We start from the raw sequence: 23,328 nt of genomic DNA on the forward strand, positions 1-23,328 counted from the left end.
AGAGTATGGGTATTGCATAAGTTATAATAGAAATGTAATATAACCACATGTGGTTTGGTGGAGCTTTATTATAGGTGAAGCATTTTGTGATCCACTGCCAGGTGTGGGATCTATACCACTAGGCACAGGATATGCAATCCTGAGCGGCGCCATGCAGATAAAAGGTGATTTGCTTTTATATTCTCATTATCCTGATCTGATTGGTAATAAATCAAACTAATTTCCCCAAGTGTGGACTGGTTTTCCTCTGATAGTAAGAGGTGACTGATCTCTTCCTCCCCTTATCTTGAGCCACAGGCCTTTTGTTTTACTTTTGCTCCCTTGTCCAGCTGAGGAGGGGAGTGAGAGCATGGCTTTGGTGGGGGTCTAGTGTCTAGTCAGGGTCAATTCACACCAGTGCATTTAGACTGCATTTTTTAATCTGGTTGGTGATTCTGGAGGAGGGTGTGTATTACACTTAATTTAAAAATAAGGATTGGAACTATTAGCTATTGCACTCTTTACACTGATAACTCCTCACATATTTATTCAGGCTTGATCTGCTGTCACTCAGGTAATGCACTTGGCTCTAAATTCAGAGACTCAGTCAACTGAGCTAGAACTCTAGTAAATGAACCTTTAACAGTGAGGCTCAGGAAGCAGTAATTTTGAAAAAGTATATATACATTTAAATATGGTGCACAAATTTTCTTGCTATACCCTGTGTATAATGAATTAGTGCGAAGTCTAAAAATATTTTATTTTTTTTTAGTAGACCTTCAAGCCTGCAACTTCTCTCCATCTATTAGACTTACTCTCTGGAGCAAGGTTCTATCAGCTTCCCAAAGTCCTGTTACAATACACAGAGTCTTTGAAGATACTTTTTATGGTAATTAGAATTTCTTACAACCAAAAATCTTGAGAGAAAGATAAATTTCTACTGGTTGTCCTGTAGATTTTCTGATTCTCCATGGTTTTTATTAGTTTATAAGGTATTTATAACTTTGCTCTTTGAAAAGAGAGATTTCTGACCATTATAACCAGTTGCACTAGGTGATCCTTGTGTGTCCCTTCCAACTGTTTCTATTCTATAACCATGTCTTTATTATGTACTAAAGACCTTAAGTCACAAGTGAAATTTTTGTCCTTCGCGGGGTCTCTTGGGTTAAAGACAATGTACACTAGGAGGTAGTACCTCCAATGAAATAGAGACCCCTAGCTCCCAGACTTATTGTCGATTTGAAAATATGAGACTTTCGAGCAATGTATAGAAAAAAGATAACAGTTTACTAAAAACAAGGAACAAAACAGAACAAAAGCAACATCCACACAATAACAGAGAAAAATGTCACCCAGAAATCACTCTTTTCACTTCTGTGTTACTGAGGCAACAATGCAGTCCCAGCTCAGTCACGGAGTTACAATGGAGTTGGAGTGGAATCGCCGCCGTGCCAGGTAGATGACACATGGAGAGGTGCACAAAGGAGGTTCCCAGTTCTTTCCAATTGGCTGTAGTGATGATAGGGGGGTGCCTAGGCAGCGCAGACAAAAAAATGGCAGAAACCACCAGTGGTCTAAAACCAGCACAGTCCTGGTGTCTGGTGAGCAGGATGGGGCACCCTGGTCCAGCAGTTGGCAGCAGAGGAACATGGGAGGGTGGCAGCTGGTAGTGAAAGCGCTGGTATGTGGAGCAAAGCCACAGGTAGGAGCATAGGGGCTCATCAACTCAGCTGCCATCCCAGAATAAAGAGAGGCAGCAGTTTCTTCTTGGCTGCAGCTGTGCCAACAGCTTTGGAGACCTGTGTGTGGGCAGCGACGCTCACCACACACAAAGGGAATTCCCCCAGATTCTGTGGCAGCAGTGAGGGTGCCACTGATATGCAGCGCAACACCGGCGATGGGTGTGCAGGGCAACACAAACTCTATGTAGCAAGGCATGGCAGGCAGTGGTAGGAGGCTGGCTGGGTCCCGTGGCAGGGAGAGCAAGACGACAGTGGCCACGGTCCCAAGAGGTGGCTGCTCATTCTTGACTGCCGTGCCGGAACAAAGAGAGCCTGTCCCTGTCCTGCCAACTGTTCTTATCCCCTCCAAACTCCCACAGGACCTCCCGCAATAAGGCCGTCTCCCATCACTCCCCCTGTTCACTCTCTGTGGCTGGTCCCTTGGCGGCAGCTGGACCACACACCACTATGTGTGGTGGCATGGGGAAATTCAAGAAGAGAATTTATACCCAGGGAAAATAGTAGGAGTTTTCCAGCTTGTGTTTGATATAACTGGTGATCCTCATATATCCGTGACACTTTTCTTAATTACAAGAAAAAAGAATTCAGTTCCACATTTGTTGCTTTTTAAATTATATAATATTTGAACATTCCCAGATAGAATTCCATGAATAATAGGCTGAGGTTTTCCTATATCTGCAGTGGAGCTTTTTTGATATTCTGCACATTATATGTAAAAAAAACTGTTGAAATGAAGAATAGGATCAGTTATAGTTTTGGTGGTATTTCAAAACTATGGGAGTCAACATCCATAAATGATAAGGAACTGTCCAGCAAGCAAAAGTGTAATTAGCTAAACTATATTTTAAACACCTTAAAGAAAAGATATATAAATACCATTTCAGTCATACAACCTAATGCATTCAAAATTCTCTTGGGATGAATGACTCCTATGGTAAAAGTGGTGTCTCACAAGGATTTTTGATCTTTTCTTCCCAAACATAAATTGCTCAGTATATTTGTCAGTCTTTGCTATACAAACAGAAGTTTTATTTTCTATGGGTATTTGCAATAATTTTATTTGTATTTGTGGATATTTGTAATTATTTGACTTTCTTTTGTGTATAGTGATGTTTTGGACTTTTCTATTATTGCCCATAGAATGATTCAGTGAGTAGTTTTCCACATAAATTTGTGAGATTTCTGTATACCAGAAAGAATCTTACAGATAGCACTAACTCACCTAAATAAGCAAAGGAAGAGTCCTTAAGGAAGGGAAAGAAATGAACAATTTTGGTTTCAATTATATTTTTGTCCTCCCTTTGACCTAAAATCTACTTGAATCCAAAATATTAGTAGCATGCACATTCTGCTTCCCAGTATTTTCTTCAACACTTGGTATGAATTATCTGCTTAATCAAGGGCAAAATGAAAGGGATATTATTACAATATTTGGTGATGACAAACTATTAAATTACATAAATGAAACCAGTGTTGTCTACTTGGAATGCCTATTTTTAGGCTTCCTTTCAAAATCCAGAGATCTAGGTAAAAATAGGCTGAAATTTTAGAAGTGCTGAGGTCAATCACAGCTGCAATTAAATAGAACAAAAAATCAACGTAGAAATTGATGATTTATGAATGTGCCTTTACGACATTCGTGTATTGGGGTTGAGATATATGAAAATGCTGGATAGTATTCCATTACTACTGCTTATAAAAGTGATAAATTAGACACCTCATTTTCAAAAAAGCCCATTGAAAGTTAATGAGATATATGTTGTGAAGTACCCAGTTTCTTTTAGAAGAAGCTTTCTTTTAGTTAATAAGTTCTTAAATGTCACTGAAAAGCACTGTCACATTTTGGCTTTAATCCAGCTTTACTGGTATGTATTTGTTTTATTAAGACAAAACCAATATGTTGTTTTCAAATTCACAGGCTAAGAACATAATATTTATTTTTTTTCCAATTGATAAATTGAATAACTAAGTACCTGATTTTCAATTCATATTTTTAATAACATGATGATAAAATTAAATGGTTCCATTCCTTTTCTATGTGTCACTTTTCAGTTCAATGAACTGAATGTTGAGGCAAGATTGTTTGATTATGATTATGTGACATTCTTGAAAACATTTCACTCAGTATGATGTCATTAGAACTGATAAATCAATCAAAGTGACTGAACAGCTTCTACTGATCTTTTTTTGACCTGATCAGCTCTGAAATGTAAACCATATGGATCACACATCCCATATCACTACATGCTGAGAAATCAGTAAAAAAAAACCAAACTAATGAATGACGTGTCCAACTGGAAAATGTATAGATAACCTTTTAAACTCAGATGATAAATATCACTGACAAATTCAGCATGACTTGTGAAGGTTAGCATAAAGCACTATGCTTCACTTGAACAGAGAAGCAAGAATCCTTGCATGCTCTCTTGTAAAATGAATTAACAAAATAAATTACAGAATAGCAAAAGAAGGGTTAATGACTGAGGAAATCTGACTGACAAATATAGGGAGCATAAATAAGAAAAACATGAGTCTTACAAGCATTATATTAAGTTAGGTAAAAGAATAAGGAAAGAGTCAGTTTTATTTTTCTCTGTAACTAACTTGGTCTCAAGAACCATCTTTGAAATGCAAAAGTCTCTGTTACTGTTTTACTTTTATTTCAGCTCCCAGGGGTGGTGTTGATCACTCTTTCCAAACGCATCCTCGACATTCGCACATAAACCTGTTAGAATAGCAAACAAGTAAGTATGAAATCACAGCTCCACTGAAAAAACTTGCTCTCTCTTCAGTATTATCAAGAAATTTTCTTTGTGATGTGTGGCTGTGCAAGTAAATTAGCATTTGTAAGTGTAAAAGTCCAAAGATATGAAAGCAAAAAGAGTCTCTTATTTGTTTAATTTGTCTGCTAATTTGTAGATTCAGGCAGATGGAGCTCTGTGTGTGAAAACATTCCATAAGAGGCTGCTCAAGAACTCAGCATATCCAATTAAATTAAAGACAATTTAATTGTATTTCCCTTAAGTATGAAGAAGACTTTCAGCATTTTATCCTCTTTGTAATGGGTCCAATAAAGCTAGACGATCCCAGATATAGAGGTAGAAATTGGAATAGTTTATTGAACACGCAAAGCGCTTATTTAAGGGTCTTGGGGGCTTAATATGCTAATAAGGAGACCAGTTTATGCCAACTAGGGTATTCCACAACCCATTAGCATTTCCAGTAGGAGGGGCGACATAAGTGGAAAAAGGGATTTACATTTCTCCGATCCAGTATTTACATTTTGGGGAAAAAGGATTGATAGTTCCAGCAATCAGGATTACACCAAGGAAGGATGGTCAGCTTTTCCTGAAATAAGGATTACACAGGGTGGGAAGAAAACAATGGGGCTTTTGCATGAACTGATAGCATCACAGCAGAGTCTCTCCATATCCTACTGGGGGAGACAGGACAGTCCACATGAATGAATGTCAATGGATCTTGTCTGGTCTTTTAGATGGTGGGTTTTTCCTCGGCCCCTGTGGCCCAAGGCTTTCTGTTTAAACTCAACATTTCCTTTTCTGCTGGTATCCAAATTTTGGACTGCAACACTCTCAAGTATTATTCATAGACGTTTACACAGGATGCCATTCACAAACAAAATGAGGCAAGCTGTATTCATCTTGTTAGGTCTGCTGTTGATAGAAAAAGGAAGGAAAAAAAGAAACTAAAGAAAAGAATTAAAAGGAAGCAGCTCTTTGTGAGGCCTGATTTCACTCACGAGCCTGAATGGGCTTATTGATCAGCCTCACTTGAAAACGCCCACAAGCCCAGCTCAATCTTTGTCTGAAGGGTAGAGCGGTCTTCAGCCCTGTCTCTGGCCCCATCACCAACAGCTCCTGACAGGACTTTCTCTGGACCTGGGTCACTGCTGATGACGGGCCCTCTTACCATCACTGTGCTCTACATACTGTGTTCAGACCCTGTGGATGGTGCCCCATTTGTGAGGGCATAGCCAGCATGGGGGTCTCCCTCAGCTTTTGGCTCCCCAGCCCTAAGAAAGCAGCTGGTTCTTGCTGTGCCCTGACAGCAACACTTGTCAGCACAATGCTTGGTGATGAGTTCATCCTGTCACAGCCAAAACTTTCAGGCCCACCAGCTTTCCCTTTGATCTCCTCCCTTAACTGAATATATCTATCAAGTCTACAAAACTGACACACAGCTATCAGATTCATAACCTTGAAAGAAAAAAGAAATAGCTCTTGTATGAAACCAAGGATGAAAACAAGAACGTTCTGTCATATTGGACTTGTAAATACAATAATAGACCCATTGCAGAACAGAGGAAAACAAAAACATATGCCATTTTCTAAAGTTAATTTTATACACAAATATTCTTAAAGTTACATTGTTACCAAAATAAGATGGTTAAAAAAAAAAAAGCATGGACTTCATTGGAGCCATAATTTCACTCCAAATCATTATATTTCAGATGTCTGTGTTAAAGAGATCATGCACTATTTTGACATCAGTAGGGAAGTTTCTACATTACCTGTTATTGTGCTCCTACTTAGGTCTCATTTCTTCTGTATTTACTAGTTATGTTGGTGAGACACCTAGAGATCCTCAAGTAATCAAAACTTATGTTATATAGTTATATAGTTATATAGTTATATAGTAAATGATAGTTTCTACTCCAGTGAATTTATAAACAAAATGTTGTTTATAGATAGAGATAGAGCAGATGAGGAGCCAAAAGATGAATGTATCTGTTATAATGGAGCGATTCAGTTTTGTTAAGCTGGCTTTTCTATATGAATTATTTTGTTTCTTAGAAACTGGGAGAATTTTCAAGATGATACAGCAGATGAATTCAAAGTTAATTTGTAATGACATAATGATGCGGTTCTGGGGACTTTAATCAATGTTTTCTCAGATAGACCAGGAGTACCCATAAGGGGTGCTAATAAGAAAAGTGTTCCTGAGGCTGATAAGATTTTTTTTAAATATTGAAGATAATACCAAAATTATTATTGATATATTGGAATATTCCACTTTGACATGTAACTAGATGTTTAAAAATCACTAGATCTAATAATCCAGATATCACAGCAAATGCATACTTGCCTCTGTTGTTGGCAGGAGTTTGATTACTTGCACCTTCCACTGAAGAAAAGTTTAGAGTGTTCTATTAATTATTGATAAATATGTAATAATACTTAGATATAGGATGTTTACAGAATAGTAATGATTAATGAAAAGATGAAGCCCATAACTCTTTAATAACCTTGGGCATATTTAACAGTAAAAGAAACAGAACAACCCGAAGTCTAGACCTGAGAACAGACAGTTCTCTTACCATGACTTAACATCACTAAAATTCGAAGAGGGATAGGCTGTAAATACAAGGCTCATGAAATAGGATGTACAGACTAATATTACTTTGGTGTTATCAAAAACCAAACAAAATACATACTATTAAAATCAATAATGATTTCAAAAGACACAAGGAAAATAATTAATGTCAAATATTTACTGTGTAACCAGTAAATAATACCAGTATCTAATCAGAGTACTTTTCCAGATATAGATTTCAGAAGGGCCTAATTTGGGTTTATGGAAAATGTGATCATCAATTAATCAGTTGTGTATTAAACTGTGGTTCAGTCCTTCCCTAGATGCCAACAGCTAGACTTTGCAATGTAAATGAAGACTTTCAACGTAGTTTTTATCTGCAAATTCACTTCATAGGTCATGTTTTATAGTTGTGCTTCATATCTTGAGAAATGTCTCTATATCTTATCAGCAACTGATAGAATTCTGCCAGTCTTAGTATGTAATACTATCTCAGTTTAATGAGACTGAAGTGTTTGCTAAGGAGGATGAGTTATGAGAAAGACCAAGCTCCTCCCTCTAAGGAATTGTAAATCCGAAATTAAGAGGCTCCAGTTGAGGAAATAGTGAGAAAGAAAAGATAACAGCCCTTTATTAAAAGATATAGGTGTATAGGCAAAACAACAAAAGAATACAAAAAAAACCCTAAACAACAATCCTGTACCCAAGGTTCCCTCCAAAACCAGTTCAGTACTTTTTTGCCTTTTGGTGCAATTCTAACCACGATCAGCAGGGGATGGTGTTGGATCACTGGAGGAGCGGAGCCTGCAGTTGCGGGTCTTGGCCAGCAGGGGGCGCTGTTGAGCCCCAGCGGTCACCGCGTGGGGACCCCGGCTGAAATGGAGATTCCCCCACACCGAGAAGAGGAAGGGAAAAAGGGGAAAAAAGGGTTTTTCCTATGGAGTCATGCTGTTAGTGGCTGGATCTGGCTGGGATTACCTCCCTTTGTCAATGCGTATAAGTCGCTGCCAACACGGGAACGGAGGAGGGTTCCTCCGCAGATGGCCCTGGCTTTCTGTGATGAAATCTGAGCAGGTCTGGGCTGCGGGCAGAACAGGGTGTTGGAGAACAAAGGCAGATCGGGGCCAAAGGCAGCCAGATGAGCCAGCCAAAACCAAAATGAACCCCGGAGCTCTTCTCTTCCCACACACTCTCCCTGAGTCAGGGCAAAAGTAAAGTGCCGATGCCGTTTCCCGAGGAGAAAGGAAAAAACCTTACACACCCACCCCCCCCCCCCAGTCTTCTGGGGGCCATTAGCTTGGAATGTGGGTCTGCTGGCTAGTTCTTTTGTGTGTGTGAATCACCCTCCCCCTCCCTCATTCAACACCTTTTCTTTCACAGTAGTTCGGGGGGGAAAAAAATTTCAAACTGGGCTTTTTAGAACAAGTAAACCTATGTCAAATACTTACTTCAGAGAGATCCCTTCATTGACTTAGCAAGCATTAGCGCATTATATTGGATATCTAATTTAATGTTTTAGAGTTTTAGAGTCTAATTTAATGTTTAGAGAAATTTAGAGTTTTTAGGAAACAACGGTTTCCGCCTGAATTTACCTCTGTAAAAATACTCTATGTTCTGATTTTATTTATTTTTAACCCTTGGCCTCGTGTAATTGAGAAGTGTCTTCCTCTGGTAGATGGTCAGACTAAGAAATAAAATGAAGGAAACCCCCTCCCCCAAAATTTGGTGTAAAAATGATTTTTTTGACTTGAAACTTTGCAATAATCTCTTTCAATTAAAAAGGAAAAACCTTACTGCTCTTTCTGTATTGTATACGCTCCAACTGAAATCTAAATCAGTCATTGACTGAACTATACAAGGTGGAATCCTTTTAGATTTCATATTTGTAATGTTCTTTTCTTTTCTGTTTTCCCACACTATGACAACTTCATAAACCTGTGATTAATTCTCTACATATGGTTTACACAGAGGTTTTTAGTCTTTATTAAAATTGATATATCACAGAATTAGAAGCCATCCTGTGAATCTGTTTAGATCTGAAGAATAAATCTGTACATGAAGCTGTTCATGTTTCACAGAATCAGAGAATATTCTGAGTTGGAAGGGACTCACAATTATCCTCAAGTACAACTCCTAAGCGAAAGGCCCATACAGGGTTCAAAACCCTCAACCTTGGCATTATTAGTGCTATGCTCTACCCAACTCAGATAATCTCATCATCTACAGGATAATGAAACAATATGGGAATTTATTTTAAATCAATGGTGCCTTAGCCAATATAATCAACCCAGTAACAACATTTAAATTGACCCAGCAAATATGATCTACATGCAGCATTTCTGTGCTCTGCAATGGAATTATCATTAGATTTTACACAATGGCAGCAAAGATGATGACATTAGGAAACTGACCATTCAATAGAGTCCCTTTGCAATGGACTGGAAATAGGTTTTATTGGTCATAATAAACATTACACGTATAATGTTTGATAGCTGCATAAGCTGAAATGGCCATTAAACTTTTCCAATGCTGTATCCTAGGTTCATCAGTACGAAGATCTTCCTTTCATCAATGTCATGGTCATGCATGTCATGCTCTATAAACTTCTTATTTCTGGAGAGAAACTGTTTCTGTCAGACAAATTTTGTGTCATTCTCCATGTCTCATATCACTGAAATACAAAGAATTAGCCACCGAGCTTCTTAGTTCGTAAAATTTTAGACTTTTAGACTTTAGAATTTCTGAGAATCATTTTGCTGTTGGCAGATGTCCTCTATGGGTCATAAAAGAAATTCTTAATATTTTTATTTTGGTGGTGGTAGTGAAATAATAAATATGTATACATATTGATTGGGAAATAAAAAAAAACATAAGAACCCTTTGCTTCCTCTCCCTCTTTTTCCTCCCTGCCCTATCACAGTGTTTCAAAGAAATTAACTTTTCTGAAGTGAAAGAATAGGATGACTTTGTTGCTTCTAGACATGGGCAGTAGATTCATGAATACTGAAAATCATTATTTTTATTATACACTTAAATAGTTTTGTCTAGAGCATTTAAGTGCCTAGTTTTATGAATGAAAGAATTCACAAAGCAGATGATTCAGAAGAAATAAGGAGAATCCTTTTATTGAAAAATTTTACTTATTCCATATTAGTTGATACCAATGCTTTTATCTGCTTTTGTGAGTGATGTTATTTCAGACTGAGCCATTTTTTTACTCAAGGGATGATAAACTGCTGTATATTGTACAGCAAAGCATTGATATAATGTACCAAAATCTTAACTATTTTTGAGTTCTTATTTGTGCAAAGGTCACTTTACAACATTTCATTGTTTCAGGACTGTTTTAAAGCATTAGCTTTGCTGTTTGGGACGCATAGAAAAATCACCTAGCCTATGAGGACCAGCCTGAATTCAATAGGGTTCTAACTCTGTATAGATAGGTTAAGGGAGAAGAAAGAACACTCTGAAAACGTTCATCTTGATATTCTCATTATTGTACTGTAGCTGGTATGCATGTTACACCTTATTCAAATCTATTTTGCCAGCAAAGAAAAAGAGCTGCAATTTTCCTTTTTATTCCACTACAATAATTTTTCCATGTAGTCTGTGAAGCTTCCCCCCTGCCTCATCCAAGTTTAGACAAGCAAAGAGAGTAATATGTCACTGTAAAGCCCCGGATCAAAACAACAAGCCACTCAACCATTTTACTTTTATTTAAGAATCCAAGAGTTCCCAATGAACTTTTGCAGAGCCTTTAGTTCTTTAATACCTCGTGTTCACATAAAGAGTAAAAGCCACACACTTTTTCCCAAGACACTTTTCTAATTTAGTGAGACGATAGACATTTTGACAAAAGGTTCACAGGAGTAACACACAACCAAGGAGAAGCAGCAGCATTTCACTAAAGTACCCAGCAAACACCAATCCCATACAACTTAGTAAAATACCCACAAGAGATCAGGGAAAAAGTAAGAAAGGAAGAGATTAAGAAAGGAAAGAAGGAGTAAAGAAAGAGGTTAGAATAAGAGAATTGCATAGCTAGTGCTGAAAGGTCTTATGGAAATCCAGAACTTCACATGGTGATTGCAGGTCATGTCGAAAAGGCAAAATAGAGCCCTTGTTCTCCTCTATTTATGTGCCTTGGCTACTGTGGCCATCCCTCCCAGGCAGGATATCTGGCTCAACTGAGCACTCAGTGCTCTCCAGGCCAGAGTGAGGGTTGCTGTAGCCAACCAGAGGATTCAGGGGGTGTGGTATGGGTGAGCTACCAGGCAGACCTTTTGATTGACAGGCTCTGCCACATGGCTTCTGATGCAGGCCACTTGCCTTCAGTGGAAGGCCTTACCATGAGGACTCTGACATGACCCCTGCCCCGACACACACAAGTTGATTGATTTGACCCAATAATCAAATAATCCATTGAGATGCTAAACCAGTCTCTCACAGTCACTCAGTCCCTTGTTGATATAATGTACCAAAATCTTAACTATTTTTGAGTTCTTATTTGTGCAAAGGTCACTTTACAACATTTCATTGTTTCAGGACTGTTTTAATACTCGCAGGACCTTCTCTAGTTCCTTTTTATTAAACATTAAACTCTTTGTAGTTGTGAAATTGCTTGTTTTGGATGCTGGTCTGTGAGATGCAGCACAGAAATCCTGTCTGCAATACACTGGAAAAAATAATTCAAGAGAAGTCAATACATCTTCATTGTGTTGATTTAGCATTGTGAATTTCAAACCTTTAGCGGGAGAGATTATAGATAGTTAAGGAAATTATCACAGAATCATAGAATGGTTTAGGTTGGAAGGGACCTTAAAGATCACCTGGTTCCAATGGGGGATTGCCATGGGCAGAGGCACCTTCCATGAGACCAGGTTGCTCAGAGCCCCATCCAACCTGGCCTTGAACACTGGCAGGGATGGGGCATCAACAGCTTCTCTGGGCAACTTGTTCCAGGAAAGAATTTTTTCCTAATATTTAATCTAAACCTGCCCTTTTTCAGTTTGAATCCATTCCCCCTTGTCCTGTCACTATACACTCTTGTAAAAAGTCCCTCTCCATCTTTCTTGTAGGTTTCCTTCAGGACCTGGAAGGCTGCAAAGTTATATTTAAATTGTCAAAAAAATTCTTTCAGTTTTTGGCTCCAGCTGAATTCCATGCTTTCTGGGATTCTAACAAAGCAGAAACTTCTATCTGTAGGACATGTCCTTCTACCTACTCACCTGCTGATTTCAAGGACAGTTTTTGTCTTGAATAGTTTGAACTCAGAATTTGCCCAGCAGGGTAACTTTGAAATCAAATCTGAACAATCCACATAATGCTCAATTTAGTGGAATATTTGCTTTCTTTGTCATTAGAGATGTTGAACAAGTTCCATATCTCTTGACAAAATACATGGTTCCCACTTTCCACTCTTCTTTCATAACTGGAAATTTCCTTATAAAATTTAATGCTAGCTTTGTTAAGTGCTGGCCAGTTCTTAGGAGGCAATATGTCACTCCTGGCTTTAAATGTTTATGTTTTTCATTATGGCTACTCATATGCATGTTTTGGAATATCAGTCTGCTTCTATTAGATGCATTTTACTGAATTTAGATGGGTCACTTAAAAGCAACAGATACTGTCTCCATTGGTTGGTGTCCTCAGGTGCTCAGGTTATTCACTTCAGGTTTTCTAAGGAGTGCTTTCAAATTGCTTACAAAGGCTTAACGTGCTCACATTCAGAATCTTTCTGATTTTGTTTTTGGTTTTTCTTTTCCTTCCCCCCCCCCCCCCCCGCCCCACTTCATACTGGAAAAAGAATTCTTGGCAGTTGCTGAAAAATACAGAGACTGAAGCAAAGCTGTCATTTTTCATTGTTTAGATTAAATATAATCTCAAATTAGTTTTAATGAGCTCATCTGATAAAACCATGCATTTTTTGTTAAAGTTATGCCATGATTATATATAAAAAGTGAAAGTAAAGGAATAATGTGACTGATATAATTGCAATGATTTCTGCTTTCAATGTTTTTATTAATAAAATTTTTAAAGTCGTACTTTCAGTCACCTTTAAGGATTCTAATTAGTAGTGCATATTAATATTTCAAAGGTACTTTGTAATTTGATTAGAAAATAGAACTGTGCAAAGTACTTATAAGAAACACCTATAGGTGTCTGATACCTTTCCAATATATATGTTTTAGAAGTCTTTCCCGTTATTCAGTTGTCTTAGAACTCACTGCAGTCTGCTACTAATTAGAAGCTTCCCTGATGTTCCTTTATTGTTCTTCAAGAATCTACTCATCTGCTCACTTCTCCTTTTTTTTTTTCCTGTTTGCTTATTATCATTGATGTGCTTGTTGCCTGACTAACAGATAACTGCAGTTGCAAGTCACATCTCTTCTGTAGTTTGTTTTTCCAGAATACCAGTCTCTTAACATAGGAAGGAATTAAAGAGAGTTTCCTAATTGAAACAAATCGTTCCAGCAACACCGTTCATTTGCACAGGATCCTGTAGAGAAAGCACGAGAGACTCCAATGCACAGGGCATGTATATAATACTCGCCTTAGTCACAGCTAGAGTTTTGGGAACTTTATGCATCTAAAACTAAAATTTACTTGGATTTTATGATCTGGTGTTGAGTTTCTTTAGAACCTTGACTGATTCATGACAAAGAAGACTAACTTTATCTCTACGACTGGGACCCACAAATAAATTCTTTAACCAAGCAAAATATCAGTGAGACAGGTACCCCTCTCTTAAACTTGGGAAACTTGAGTCATTGAAATACTGTTCTCTGTACTGTTGTCAACATCCAAACCCTGCTCTAGAGAAACCTGGCTGTCCTATATTGTATTTTAAACTTTTAACAATATCACTGTAGCTGAGCTGGTTTAAGCATAGATAAGGTAGTGTTTGTAGGGAGAACATTGTGCCAAGTGATATAGCTGAGGAAAAAAAGAGTGCTACAGGGATTTTTAATCCCTTGCAGTAACAGCAGAACAGAGAGTACTAAAGAATGACAAAACTGAGCTCGAATTTTCTTCTTGTGGGAGGGAGAAAAAAAAAAAGTTCTTTTATCTTCTTTTATCCATTATTGCTTAACTAAGGTGTACAGAGGCTAAACAACCCACTGATAATTTTGAATGGATAGTTGTGAGCAATGTCTAACAGCTATTCCCAGAGAATCCACCTGAAAAGAACTACTTTGGAGAAAATCTGGAGAGCAGTTTATCCTCACCCAGGAAGATAAAACTACTCACTGCATAAGACTGTTGTGTACATCCTTTTGGAGTTGTGGGATGGGAGAAGGCAGGAAAAGAGAGAAAAAGGATATAAAGGTCTTCTTGGAAGTGGAGAAATTTCAGCTCAAGTTCAGGACTCCTGGCAAGTGACATCTACTTTTACGGTTTATTAATGTTCCAAAATGTATATCAGGAGATTTGCAGAACTTTAAATCAGTCTCCTTTTAACTAACCAAGAATTCTCTTAGTGGTCAGTAATTACTTTCTTTTGACCTTTGTTTAATGCCCTTCCCCCAGTGCATTTCATTTTTTTCTCTGTAAGAGTTTCAGGACTAACACTCAAAATTTTGTTCTAAAAATACACCTAAAGGAACTAGCAAATAATCTGCTTTGAAATAGTATCTGAAACAGGGTAGCAATTCTTCCCATTCTCTCACTGGCCTGAATATATTACAGACACAACTAGGTACTTGAGAAATACAGAATCGTATTGAATCTGTTTGACTTTCCAGATCTTTCAGCTGCCTTTATCTGCAATATACAACTAATTCTGAGATGCTGGATATTGTGTAGGTTTGGTATTACAGTGTCAAAATGTCCTTTTGAAGTGCAAAGGGTTATTTGTAAAGCCTCAGTGATGAAACACTTTATCAAAGCTTGTGGGAATGACAAAACTAAGAGAATATAGATTTTACTTTCCCTATAGAAAGAAAGCAAACTGCCAAGAGGAGTAGAAAACAAACATAACTACCTGCAGTATATTATAAAAGATCTGATATTATGATATGCTTGTCTTGTGATCTATGCCTTCATCTCAAATAAAGATCAATCTACTAGAAATAACAGATGCCCTAAATTTGCATATCTAACTGAATAGTCACGTGACATGCATTTAAAAGAGATTCAGCTCCAAAGGCTTCACTGTGTGTCTCTGTAAAGACTACCTAATACTTTGCATTTCTGTGAATGTTTCTGAATTAAGCAGATAATACCTATTTCCTGCTTTCTAATTTGTCACAGTAGAAACTATAAGAAAAGCTAAAAAAAATTTCTCAGTTACCCACATGGCCTGAAGCTATTATATACAGCTTCCAAATCTAAACACTATGCCGAGATCAATCCTCTAAAAGAATAAAAAACGTAATTTTTAAAAATTATTATTATTTTATTGAATTTGAGCTGTCTCACTGTTTCACTAGTTCATCTACAGTCTTTTACAAATTTGCTCTGATGCTATTTAAAACAAGGCCAGAGTATCAAAGGCAAGCTTCCACAGTTCAAACTCAGTAAAGCTGACATTGCAGAACTAATATGATATCAGGTATCCCTGTCTCAGAACACAGGCTATTGATACACACCACTGTTAACTGGAGTTTGTAAAGCTTTTATAATTCCGTTGAGTTTAAGGTGAAAGGGATTATTTCACCTAATTCAGTCTCTCTTATATCACAGGCCTTTGTAGTTCATATTACTAGAGTCAGGAGATCTTAATTAGACTAAAGTTATTTTGTTCTTTAGAACAGCACAACAGCAGGGACCACAGAGATTTTGGTGTCATCAAGACCACTTGTCTTGATGGAAATTGGCTGAGTGGGATATACATACATGGTTTCAGCAGATACTTCACTGTGGTAATTCATCCCTCTCAATAAACTGCATCTTGCTTTGGCCGATTTATTTTTTTTCAGGCAGAACAAGTCCTCCACTCCACCCAGGTAAAATTTAGCATCCATATATAAAAGCTTCACCCAAGAAGATGACAATGTTAAACTGTGATGCAGAAAGCTGATAGTAATTCTTGTCTTTAATATGAAGTGTCATAGGCATATGAGAATCTGTCAACCTTCATCTTATTAAGGTCCATAAATGGAAAGGATGAACAGTAAGACTCATCAACCCACAAATTCCAAGGCCAAAGGCAGCCCACACTTTGGGGGAGACATAGAGATTTCTTTTTTAAACAACTCCAAACTCTAGCCAGTTTTCAAAAAGGTCCTAGCCACATTGGCTGTGAGAACCTACCCTTTTTCAGTTTAAATATGTGTACGTGTGAACAGAGCTATTTTCCTTTCTTCATCTGTGCTAAATATTAATTTATGAAAACTTCTGAATATTTTGCCTTCTGTTCACTCTGTAATTTTTTAAGTATTAGGTGTTGTCTGTAATTTTATGTCTTTTCTTAGATTACAACTATTTCACAAGGTGATTGATGTTAGAAAATGATGAGAAAGACCATATAAAATATATTTCTAGCTCATTAATGTGTGACTGGGGCAAAATCAAATATCTTATGCTTAGGAATGATTATAAGAAGTCAAATAGCAATATTTTTTTTCTGGAATACTCTGCACAGTTTTAGCAATTTGTTGCTCAGACGGCTAAAGATGTCATTTTTATATCACAGTTTCCTGGCATTTACTTCCTTGAACTTGCTTAGTGGTTTTTTTGGACCTATATAAATGTAAACTTAACAACCCACAAAAATCTTTTAAGTTAAGAAGTAGTTTCCCTAAACTACAGCATTGTTAAGAACCACTTCATTTTTTTGGTGACTTCTTGCTATTTTCATTTGATGCCTCTAGTTCTTAACCTTTAACAAACCTGAAAATTTTCTTTGTTTCTATTGCTAAAAAGCTGCTTTTCAGTGAAAACTTTCAGAACAGTTTCTAACAATCAGATCCTTTCACGTGAAAGATATGAAATTCAAGCATCTGAATTCCCAAGTCACCTCTACAAATGTGGATTAGGAATCAGACTGACGAAAATGTTATACCTCAGAGGCAGGAGGCACATGATTTTAATTAGAATAGAGATTGTGATGTTCTTTTGTACTTATATAAAATCAGAAACTTCTTTTTTCTTATATTCTGCAAAACCTTTTCTGTAATGTAGGTGATTTGTTGTTAGGGAACTATTAGCTGAAAGTAAGTTCTCAAGAACAGATTATATTACAGCTAAAGAAACACTGAGAAACAAGTATTTTGTGCTGAAGAAGTGTCATAGAAATATACTATTTCTTTTTAGTCTTCTAAAACATACACATAGAAGTTATTGAAGACCCAATATAATTACACAACATTCTACTGTAAGAAAAAAAGAAAACCCTTTCATCCATTGACAAGATTCCTTAGTTGGCCTGGGATTCCTGGATGAAGGGATTGATCTTGCACAGCTGTTTGTAGCAATGCATGCAAAATATGTTTAGAATTGACAGAGATAAATGCCACTATAATTGACAGTGTACTGTTCTTCTATATATTTTCCCAAGCTGGAAGATCAATTGGACATCTCCAAAGTGGGAAGGAAAAATAGATCTCTTTTTACCTCAAATTCTTTGTATTCTGCATGACAGGCTGAAACCTGTCACAGCTAAGACCAGATTGTCCAGTTTTAACATGGTTCACTCTCTTTCATCAGTATAACTTCTACTACACTTTGTCAAAATAAATGACTCTGCTAAGGTGATTGGAGGCACGTATCTCAGTTTATTGCAAGCCTCCAAAACTGATTGTAGAGAAGTACTCAAGGAACTTATTTACCTCAAATTAATCATGCAAACAAAAGTGAGGACACTTCTATGGGCAAAAAAATGTCACCTCTTCATGGAAGTCTTTCTAAAATGGTAGTGATGAGGGGAATTCCGGAACAAAGACAGGCAGTCACTTTGCAGTGTTGCTGTTATTGGTCTTCTGGGCAGCAGTCTCGAGTGACTGGATTGCAGACTGGCTGTGTTGGATATAGAAGTGCTGAACTTAATGGCATATAGGGCACGCGATGGCAGGATAGTGGAGTTCAAACAGGCATGAACTCAGGGAATAAGACATAAAGCCTTTTTCTGAAGTAGCAGCTGCCTCTATTTTGGTCATGATATCTTACTGTTCTCTAAAATGTCTCCACTTTACTCACTCCCAATAAGTAGGCAATGTAGGCAATCTGACAATATACCTCTTTTCCCTAATTATTCAGTTGTAACTAAACCATATGCTCTTAGTCGAACACCAACCCGCAAAAGATGAAAAACAGAGTTAATGATTTTGCCTTTCCAGAAAAAGAATGAAGCATTTGCTTGTCCTCTCTGCATGTCCTTTTTATACTTTGGAGGAGGAAAGATACATGTGATGGAAAGTCTATGTGGGGAAGGTGAATTGTTTTGTAGACATAAACAGTGATTGTGCCTTGGCTTCCAAAGAATCTGTATTTGTATACGTGTGTGTGGGTGTGCACATGATGTGCACAGGTGTCTGCATAGAGGGAACAGACATGAGCTTGAGAGGTTAATGGTAGGTAGGGGATATTTTGAGCGTTGTGTATTTAAGTCAGGAATTGACAAAAATATAGAAGGGATTGATGTGGAAAGCTAACAGGAGCAGAGAGGAGACTGAAAGAAAGCCATACAGGAAAAAAAGGAAGAGAATTAGGTAGGAAAATATGGCAAGATAAATACTAGAGTAATATAAACTTAAAGCGGAAATAGAAGTATTTAAAATACATTGAAACAATAGGGAATGAATCAAAACATCAAGAAAAAAGATTAAAAAAACCCTAACACATGAAAGGTGACATAAGAGTTGAAAAAATGTTGAGAAAGCTTGAGGCAAATATGTTTTCTTTACTTTAAAATGTTAACCAGAAACAAATTAGTAAAAGGGAAATTAGAAGTCTCATACCCTAGCTTGCCTGAGGCAACAAAGGGCCCAAGGCTTAAATGATGAAGGAACATTATTTAGCAGAAATTTGTGTTCAGAAAGGACTATGATTTGTTGTATTGTGAATGAATGCAATTGTCAGGAAAGAAATAAATATTTTTTCTGAGCTGGAAGATTGCACATCAGTAAGCACTTTTGGCACCATTGCTCTCTGATTACATCTGCAGGACCTCCTGTTATATCAAGACACAAGACATGCCTTTCTGGGATGTGCTGCTGTAAAGCAGAAAGCTGGGAAAAACTGAAGTGGTTATGAATGATTGACGAAGGCCAGAGTAGAAAGATTAGTTTTATTTTTTTAATTGCTTCTGATATTCATCATCTTTCACCAAGCTCGTCCTGGCAGATTTTCAACTTCAGATAATAAAAATAAGGATAACCTTGAAGATACAGCACTAACTTTAAGGTTCTTAAGGTCTTAATACTTCTGAACTAGTTGTGGAAGCCCACTATCTTGTCAATGTGGAGTCCTTCTTCCCAGCTATGAACTATTGCATGAATAAGGGGGGACAGCATTCCATATTCTTATGGAATCAATGTTCTCTCAAAACAGTATTTTTTGAGGGGTGGGTGTGAGTTACAAATATGCATATGGACAAATGTGGCAAAACATAAGAGTCTATAAATCTTAAAAAAAAACTTAACTAAGAGGAGAAGCTAAGGGACAGGAATAGGTTTGCTATTCCTTGACCTCCAGGTAGTGGAACATGACTTTACCTTGATAAACATTATTTCAGGCTGTCAGCCTTCTGCATATTCAATACCAGCAGAAATCAAAGTCAAATCTGGTGTAGTCCAATGCAATTTTATTCTTCCTTTCAAAGTTACTCCTTTCAACAGCTGTGCTTTTTCTCTAATATGAAAGAATGCAATAATTAACTAGAACAGCTTCTGTCCTTTGCTTTAGTCTCACTAGTTTTTTTATGCTCAGTTATTTACTTAGACTCTTTAACAAGGGAAGTGTACACTCCTTTTCTGTACCCATTTCCTTTTTGTTTATTTTCAGTGGAGGCAGATGCACATTTGTACCACAGTTTTGGGTAATTTAGCATGTGTCAATTTACAATGATATCTCCAGTGCTTTGTACAGCATTACATCAATGCAAAATGGTTTATTACTACATGTCGAATTACCAAACACCAGAGTAATTATTATAATAATACATATTGTTACCTTGATGTTGTTTATATTTAAGTATTTTTCACCCAATAACAAAGTAAGCTAAATAGCTGTAAACTGTAGCCCTGAATCAATGTCAATAACTGTATCTAGCAACAAAATGCAAAAAAAAATATAGAAGGAAATGCAGGCCATACACTGACAAACGGAAATGAATACGTTGAACATAAAGTAAAAGAATAAATTAACACTTCTCTTTCTCTGCCTCAGTGTCCCGGAAAGCTGTATATAGATGATAGCATAACACACTACTGATTTGTTGCAGCTGCTTCTCTGTTTTCTATCAGAATGTAGCTCACTCCAATTTTGTGCTCTATTTTCATTTCTCTTTTGTACAGCTCCAAACCCCAACATTACACTCTTTAGTAACACATCTGTCAAATGTCTACAGTTTTCAAAAAAATTACAGTAATTCCAAATTTAGAATTCATCTTTAAAAAAAAAGAAACCTGTGTACTCTGGCAATATAAAATTGCCTTTTCTTATTAAGCTATTCAGATGTCAGTGCAATTGTTATCACTAGGACTGCCATCATTACAGATTATGATTAATATGCAAAAGGATGTGAATATAGCTATAAGATTTTCTTCTTTTTCAGAGTGGACACATAAAAATGCTTTAAAATAGTTCCTTTGTTTCAGTTTTCTTTTTAAAGCAAACATCTTTAGCAGAAATCTATTGAGGGCCTGGAGATTTAGGTTTGTCTGGGTCACTGGGCACCCAGATGTTCTGAGTTTTACTTCTGTGTTTAAAAACCTTCTGTGTTTAAAACCTCTAGTTTTGAAAAATTTAGCAGATAGCTGTGGCAAAATCTGGGAAGTTTTCACTTTCTGCTCTTAGGTTCCTAAGCAAAATCATTCTGAAAAGCTGTATTTCAGATACATGGAAATAACATTAAATCACAGTCTAACTACTTGGGTTAGCTTTTGTTTGCATAAGGCTGAGACTGGGTTTTGTTGGATGTCTCTAGAGTGATTACTGTATTTTTAGAGATCATGATATGAGTATGCTTTGATATTTGGTTACTGTGGGAAGGTAGCTGGGGGCAAAAATTAAAGAAAACTGAGATGTTCTATTAACATCTTAACAGAAGTTATGATGGTATGGAAATTATAGGGTCAAATGCAGCTGTTGCTCCCTGGATGGAATGCAGTTGGCAGCTCCATGATGATTCCCTGCACAACAGTCAGCACCTGCTCAGGACGATGGAATGGAGAGTGGGGCGGAGTGGAGACACCGCAGGCAGGCTCTGTGGAACTCCCCGCAGAGAGGGGAACTTGATGTTACTTTGCAGCTGATAAATCGCATAGCACCTGTCAATCAAGGGAGAGAGGAGAAGATATCCTGCTGCTGAGCCAACAACTGTGGTGAAATCTCTCTCCTTGGATGAACTTGGTTCATAAAAGCTTAATTGTAATATTAATGCACACCACCATCCCAGAGTTATCTGCCTCCAAGATACGACCACCTCCCATTGGGCACGTGCTCTACATTTTTTTGACTGTATCTTTAAAAGTGAAGTGAGAAAATTTTACACCAATCAGAAACAAAGGAATATATGACTAGAGTCACTCAAGCTCCAGCTAAACATAAAGAAATAGTTTAAAAGTAAGTCCAGAATAGGGGAAAAGTGAGGGAAGACTCAATCATAACTGCTGGGATCAGTTGGTGGCCTGAACCTGTCTTCTCTCCCATTGGGATGCCTGTTGGGTAAGAACTGTACTCTACATGCACTGAATACTTTTATTGGGATAGAGCTTGTCTGTGTATTCCTTTAAATATGTTTTTGCAGTCAGATACTATCACCGACAATCTTCAAACCTTAACCTGTCATAATTTATATTAATAAAGAGTGTTATTCTGTAAACTTTTGAAGTGAGTCCTTAACAGGCGCGAGCAGTTGCCAGCAGTGGGAACACTCTCAAATAAGGTAGGAAGACCTGCTGAGGGGGTCTCCCTTAAGCTTTCAGCTCAGCCTTCTGAAAAGGACAGTTGAACCACCTTCTGATCCCGCAGGACTGTGTGGTGAAGGGTGTCCATAATAGGATGCTGAGAGACTGGTCAGGCAGAAGGGTCTCGGCTTTCTTGGGACACTGAGACAAATAAATCACTAAGGGTTGAGGAAATCTCCCTTTTTCATGTGACAGTCATTAACAAAACGTCAGATTAAGGAAAACACATGGAAATATTTGCTTATAATACATGAAAATAGACAACTCAGTTACTAAGATTTATCCAGGTTTGCATGCAAGTTGTATGAGCAGATCTTATTTAATCTCCATATTTAAGACTAAAATTAATGTGGTGCAGATTATTTTATTTCCTATCAGTGGTAGTGGTAGTTATTTTTTATTTCCTAGTGGGTGGCACTCACAGAATAGAACCTTAGGAATGTACTTTTTTTTTCACAGTACCGTATTTCAAGGGTTATCTGCATGATTTCATTTTGATTCAAATTTTCTTCATCTGTTTTTCCTTTTCTTTCCCTCAGCTGGTGTGTCTGAACTATGCAGGAACGCAGCTTGAAAGCTACAAGACCAGGAAAATAAAAGTCAAAGATGAAGGAATGATAGGAGTCTTGGTATGCCTTGCTATAGAAGGGAAAGAGAAAAAAAAAAATGATTTTTTGAGGCTGTGCTTTTATTTACATTTTAGTGAGACAGTATTAGAAGTATGATTCTTGTTGTCATTAACCTGATTTAATATAAATTCTACTCTTTGGAGCCTATTCTTGTTAAAGCAGAGAATTCTTTCAGTGACTTAAGATATATACTGTTGATTGCATTCAGTATTGATTTTTAAGGATTAACACCAGTAGTATAAAATCAGTTAGCATTTAGAACTCAAAATTTAAATCTTGGTTACTCACCTTTCTCAAAACATATGTATGCACATAATCCTTAAAAATATTTATCTTTTTTTTCAGCGGGGGGTGGGGGACATATTTTCTGGATGGTCCTCTGTTTATTCCTTTTCTTTCTGTATTCAGTTTCTTGTTCATACTGATGTCAGTGTTTTTATTTCTTGAGTATTTAGATAATTGAGATTTATTCTTAGTGTTTCTAATTTTGCATTTAAAATCAGACTCAGTTGACCAAACTCTTCTAAAATTCATGAAAACTTGTGAAAATTACTTACCAACTTTACATGGCAG

General features: G+C 37.1%; 1 long non-coding RNA gene across 1 annotated transcript; it reads left to right on the forward strand.

The window, feature by feature from the left end:
• Positions 1 to 9: 9 nt before the first annotated feature.
• LOC135412721 (uncharacterized) lies at positions 10 to 23,092 on the forward strand. The gene is made up of 3 exons (XR_010429913.1): positions 10 to 868; positions 4,388 to 4,465; positions 22,666 to 23,092. It is a non-coding gene; the product is annotated as an uncharacterized LOC135412721 (long non-coding RNA).
• Positions 23,093 to 23,328: the final 236 nt, after the last annotated feature.

Source organism: Pseudopipra pipra, chromosome 4, assembly GCF_036250125.1.
Source record: "Pseudopipra pipra isolate bDixPip1 chromosome 4, bDixPip1.hap1, whole genome shotgun sequence".
Taxonomy (NCBI): domain Eukaryota; kingdom Metazoa; phylum Chordata; class Aves; order Passeriformes; family Pipridae; genus Pseudopipra; species Pseudopipra pipra.